The sequence below is a fragment of the Lepeophtheirus salmonis genome, chromosome 14 (assembly GCF_016086655.4).
Source record: "Lepeophtheirus salmonis chromosome 14, UVic_Lsal_1.4, whole genome shotgun sequence".
In the NCBI taxonomy this organism is placed as follows: Eukaryota; Metazoa; Arthropoda; class Copepoda; order Siphonostomatoida; family Caligidae; genus Lepeophtheirus; species Lepeophtheirus salmonis.
The window spans coordinates 12,464,110-12,470,811 of record NC_052144.2 but is presented as its reverse complement, the minus strand read 5'-3'; the positions used below and the strand labels follow the sequence as shown (position 1 = coordinate 12,470,811).

The 6,702-nt window shown below is 30.9% G+C and overlaps 1 non-coding gene across 1 annotated transcript; it reads left to right on the top strand.

The window, feature by feature from the left end:
• The first annotated feature begins 417 nt into the window (after positions 1 to 417).
• On the top strand, positions 418 to 603 carry LOC121129965 (U2 spliceosomal RNA). The gene has a single exon (XR_005868584.1). It is a non-coding gene; the product is annotated as a U2 spliceosomal RNA (small nuclear RNA).
• Positions 604 to 6,702: the final 6,099 nt, after the last annotated feature.

The window sequence follows — 6,702 nt, the reverse complement described above, 5'->3', positions numbered from 1 at the left end:
AATTACAAGTTTCTAAAATAAACAAAAAAAGTATTTTTTCCACGTAATGGTAAACAATCCTGAGGAGATATTTAATTTTCAGAACACTTCATAATAGGTTCAGATAAAGGAAATCCATTATTATACAAATAGAAATATGTATTGTACGTTATATGAGTGCGATTGATTTACTCTTGATGGCGTTAAAAAGGATAAAATTTTGCACTAAATTAACTTCTTACACAGTTTTGTGATTGTTTGAATTTGTATTGTTTGATCGCGTGTCAAACGAGCAAAGACAAAATATAGTATACTTTACAGTTTTTCTTCGATAATGGCAAAAGTGTAGACCAGGCGGCTCAAAATATGAATAGTTTTTATTCTCATAACAATGTAGTAACAGCCAGTCATGTGTATTTTTGCTTTCCTCAGTTCCTTTCCGCTTATCAGCCTTTTGGCTAAGATCAAAGTGTTATACGTCCTAATCAGATTAATATCCTATACGAAGACTATTTGTCCTCGATATTAGACTCATTTATGTTCAAGGGTGGGTGTGCAGTGCTTCTGCTGTCTCCACTATGAGTTCACCTGGTTTTACAGTACCTCCAGGGGAAAAAAATATGTGGTAATAAATTTGATGCCGAAGATCGTGTAGACTCTAGTTGGCTAACGGTCAAAAATGTGAATAACATAATGAAAGTTGTCGAGTCCGACCGTCACGTAAGTGCTGTTTTGATTCCTCAAAAGATAGACGTAGCAAAAAGAAATCCAATATTTTTGATGCATTGTTTCATTAACTTTTATTTTATTTACCAACTATTTTTTTTAGATTGATTTGGTACATGTAAAGTTGACTGACGTCATTTTATTTTAGTTTTTGGACATATTTGAGTAGACAAAATCAAACATGAATAATAAATAGAAATAAATTAATCAAAGCAAATATGTGTAAAAGCCCACAGATGCAAAATAACACAATGGAAAGGAATGTGGATTTTCAAATAACCATATAAAGAAAATCCTTCAAAGCATATCTCTTGGATAGTTTAAAAATTACAGCTCTCTGCTGAAAATAGGTCAACACGAGTCTTGATTCTGGTATGTATGTATTTTGAAGACTTGAGCTTACCATAAAACGCCACCTCAGAAACTAACAAATATTATTTTTAGTTTATGGAAAGCATCAGTTGTGGCATGAGTATCATTCCTTTTGTGTGTACATATTGAAAGGATGAATCCACGCACTTGAGGACTTTTTAATTATTTTTTTTATTTTCTTACAGTAATAACAAATATTTCATATTCTGTAAACTCAGAATGATATATATTTTTTGTCCTGTCACTATGTATTATATACTTAACAAAGATATCCAACATTTTTTTATGCTGAACACGAGTTACGTGCCATATAAATATTAGGGTGGCCCTTATAATGTATTTACAAAAAAGTGTTTTTAAAATTCATTTTTTCACCTCTGAATCAGTTCTAAATATATTTCTCTGCCAAACATGCTAACATTAAATCAATATTCTGAGGTGGTTGTTCTTAATTAATGAGCTTTTGGCTAAAGTATTAAATTTATCAACATTTGCGTAAGTGTATATTCTTAAACACAAATGAAACGTATAATAAATTACATTTTATCAACTACTAAGAATAAAAAATAATACCAAATTACGATTATTTTTGCATATTAAATACATTTTAATGCAATAAATATTAAATTATCTAATTGATGTAAAAAAATGATTGGATATTAAAACTACGAAAACTACTCAACCAGTAAAGGCAGTATAATTACCACCGCCTACGAAGTTGAACATACATAATGGCTTAGGGTCGGTTTGTTTGTTATTTAGTGGCCCAGATAACTGCAAAAGTTAATGATCAATTTTGATCAATCAAAAAATATGAATAGTCAAAGTAAGAGGCCAATAAATTTTGAGAAGTCAAAGTAACACAAAACGTAAAAAATACATAATCGATCCTTACTTTGAAACAAATTGAGACAATTAACTAAATTTGATTTTAAGGGAATTTTGTGGTCTACCGACTGCCTATTCTAGTTTTGTATGCATTATGCAATGATGGTATTGTACATAACTTATTGATACTAAAAAAATGGGGATATCGGTTTCTTGTTTTCACTAATTTTTCAATATAGCTTTAAAAAGCAAATATAATGCAAACATTCCTTGGGATTTTTATCTGTGATAAGTATAAATTTTAATAATGAAGGAAAATAATTTATTTCACTTATCCATTGACAAAGATTTTATCTTCACTCTTTCTTTAAAGGGGATCATTGTTTTAACCAATAATATCTTAGTAAGTAGAAATATGAATCGCAACGAAACCTCATAGGGTGAAGATTAGTTATACTTGAATATATAGCTTTTGTCTGATTGACTTGTTAGTTCTGGTTTATAGATGATTTAGATTGATATTTTCGATGGATCTGCGCCATTGTTTCAATGAACTCATATATATTAATATCCAGTGATGGACAAAAAAAACGTGGACGTTTAATTAATATTAATTTTATCATTAATATAGGAAGGTTTAGTAATCGTTTTTTGATATTATAGCTTAGTCATTTTTGTGCAGAAAAAACTTTAATAAATATTTCCTTATCATGAGTGAGCAAGGAGCCAAAAATCAGGGCATTTCAGATCTTCTAGGTGTTGAAGTTGAGCTATGGAGGCTTATAGACAGTATAAAGTATTCCAGAAGTCTGCATTTCAAGTTTGTTAAGATGTTGAATGATAGAAAAGACCTCTTCATGAAGGTATGGTGTGAAGGGGACTATTTAAAGAGTGGTCTGGATTTCTTATTCAGCTTGGAGAAGATCTAAGATGACCCCGTCAAATTGATGAATAGCCTCGCTAAAGACTTTTCCATGGTCACTAGGGCTATCAAGAGGGATGTGAAGGGTGACTTGGTATTGTTTTCCTATAAAAGTACCCCAAATATTATTTTAATAGAGGCCATGAAGCCCAAAAGGCTCGAGAGTCCATGTAGTCTTACAATAAGAGTATAACTTGAATCAGTGGGAGACAAGATTCAAAGTCACAACTTTTATCTGTGCAGGTCAATCTCGAACTGATATTTCAAAATAACAAAGGTTATGAAGGAAGGACACTCAAGATTCAACGATTTACTGCCCAACTCAGTAAATATTTTACATAATTTTATCATTTTAATAACTGATGAACAAACACACTTATAACGTAACTTATACAGTGGATGTGCATAAGGAAATGTAGGTTTTTTTGCTGTTGGAGCCCCCAACAATTACCCCCATTAAATAATAAATTAAAGTCAAACATATTTTGTTGAATGATGTTTTATTTTGAAGTGGACAATATGAAAGGGTGGAACAAGTAAAAGTATAACATTAATTTGTAAGGGCCACCCTAATCTCCATACATAAATATCTTAGTGAGGGAACAATAATGATAACAAAAGTGCTTGACATTCCAATAGAGAATTATGATTACGTATTATGATTACACTTATAAACATTACAACACTATGTCACGATCAGAATGTATAGAGACGGGACAAAGCGTAGAAGGACAAAAAGTTGACTGTACACAACGTATCATAGACAATTTATATAGATATATTTAAAAAAAAAAAAATTATACAATAAAGAAAGTGGAAAAAAACTACCAGATCAGAGAGAATGATGAAATTACAACCAATTAAAGTCAATATATTTACATATTCGATTACACTAAAGAAGTAAAAGAAATCAATGCCAAATTCCTGGATTTTCTCCCTGTTTGGCAGAGTTAGAAGCTGTTCAACACAACGTTTATAGCTGTGGTACCGTAGGTAATAATTAATGACACGATAAGACAGTTGAACGTGGCGCGGCGTCAATTTTTCTAGCAATCACATTGATCAATTGTTCGGGATTCTTCACCTTTTTTTTTTGTTTATTCTCAACAACCAAGCAGAACTTTGGTGGATTTAGGGCACCTTTAGGTCACAAAGCTTTCGAGAAATAATTATCAGTGGGTCATTCTTCTCAACACATTTTCTGAATTTTTGGACTAATTTAGTTATGCTAACGCGTTCTTTATTTTACCATTTCACTTGCACCAAATCTACAAAAGTGAACAAGCTTTTTGTTCCGAGTTAAAAGTAGAGGGGGTATGTTGTTGAAAGTAAGCATATGTAGTAATGTGACATTCGTACCTGACTTAATCTCCATAAGTGTATGCTTGTATTAAAAACCGTTTGTATGGGGATGGGATGAGGATAGATACAATTGCAAATGTTTAAAGAATTACCCAATAGCTTGACCCCTACTGGGACAAGTCTTTATCGATCATATGTATGAGACGGATCATGGCTGAGTAAAGAACAGGCACAAACGCCAAATAAAAACGTTACAGATCTAACAAATGGTCAGACCAACATATTTGATTAAGGCTGTTAACCCTCCATTATTGAAATGGATATTAAATAGCCTGACATTTTAAATTGGCATCTTATTATTTTGAATCTACATTTGATTGCCAATATTTGTAAGTATTCTCCTGAAACATTATATAAGATTATTTGCAAATATTTATTTATCTAAATACTCTATAGTTAAGGATTTATTCGTGTATTTAGTCATTTTAATCGAGGTTGAGTGATTTAAATTAAATATTTTGCTTAAAAGTATTACATATATTAACTACCATAGTGGGCTTAAGTCTTCCCTTTTAATTTCTTCGATTCTTCTTGTTTATAATGTGAAGACTTAAGTCCACTATGGTAGTTAATATATGTAATACCAGATAGAGTGATTTTAATACCATAATGTTTACTTATACTTAATTAGTTCAACTCCATCTGAAAATGGTAATTATTATTCTATATAATTCATGCAACTTATTATAATCTTAGAACTGTTTATCATATAAGGAAATACGTTTTATTTTTAGGATTTCCTTTTTAACAGGTTCATAGACCACGTTATAATTTTTTTTTTTTTTGCTAATTTTACTTAAGACCAGGATAAACATTCCCTAAAGTTCACAATCAGGTAGTTGGCCTTGAACCTTGTAGGAATCACACCCAAATAAGCTTTTAAATTTAATTTTGGGATAATTGTTCAGTACTTCTCTATTTTTTTTTAGAAAAGTATATTTATACAACTACTCAATGTTAATTTACACTATCGCAAAAAAACTTCTATTTTCGTTAATATACTCTAATTATGATTATATAGGTATATATATCTATTCCCACCTTTATAAGTTATATTGACGTTATCTGTGTCTCATTATCAAAGAAGCAAAAACTTGTTTTCTTTTGTTTTTATGTTGTCTCAATGCAAAATATTACGGTTTGCAATTCATAGGTAGAGTTTGGAAGAAATAACTTGACTCCTTTTAAGATGTTGAATATTTTGGGAGTAATTTTTTTTTTTTATAACAATTTGAAGTAAGTATAAATGGAACTACAATGAGTGAGGTGAATAATGGACATGACTTTAAATCAGTGTGAATTACTTTATTGTGATGATTTAAAAAATCATTGGCGTATTTAAATTTAAGGACTATTTTAATTACTAAACAATAAAAAAACCTTTCAAATATCAACAGTTGTTAAAATGGAAGCGAAAAGGCAAAGGGTGTTTGATTTTCTCCACGCTGAAACTAGTGTCAATGAGATCATAAAGGTCGTAGGGTGATCCTGGAGTATTGTTTACAAGATTAAAATCATATTTGCTGAAGGTCAGAGTAGTGAGATGTCCCTTGACAGCGGTAGACTCCGGGAAATCAAGATCATGGAGGACATACACACTGCAATCACCAGAAATCCACCAATGTCGCTGAGGCACAATGCCAAGGCTCTGGATGGCATTAATTTGACTGTGAGGAGTTATGTGAATGATTTTCGGAAAGTGTCTTATGAACGTCGACATCATCAACTGCTTTCAACAGTAAGTATGTTTTACAGTGCCATAAAAGGCCCAAAAAGCTGACTTTATTTAAGCATTCTGGGTTGACAGTTCGTATGTCATTTGAAATTAGTTTGAGTGAGTTAGGAATAAAAGTGGGCGCTCAACATTTTATATTTGACCTCAAGGCCGTAAGTTTGCTTTTTTTAATTATTCTTAAAGTTCCCATTTATATTTAGACTAGGAAATATTATAGCTTCTTATTCAACCGTTTTTGGAGTTGGCAAACTGCGGAGTGAATTTTCTTTCTCTAAGTTGTTGTCATTATAAAATACCTGAAGTGTGGATTTTCTTTTCTCCTACATTCAATTATATTCAATACCTGATTGAACATTCATATGTGCTCATAAATGATTGAAAATTTGGTGTGAAATTAATTTTATAAGTCCTTGTTAAACTAAGACTAGAACTGAAGATCAACATCGTAGTAATTTTTGTTTTTGTTTTTCTACCTCTCTCTGCTCATCTTAGCTGCTTTTAACTAATCTCATGAAGTGTCATGACAGATAAGCTGCTCTCGGCAAACACACTTTTCAAATTATCAGGTTTAATTTTTTGTTTTTTGTACCCCCCCCCAAATGCTACCTTTTAGTATTGATGCCTATTCTCATTGTAAAAAAAATATTATTTTTTGATAATACTTAGTTAGTTTAGTATTGACGAACATGTTTTAAAAATAAATTGTTTTCTTAATTAAAGGTATTAATAAATCTATTTTTGTGCTTCCACGAGTAAAAACAGCATTTAAAAACAATTT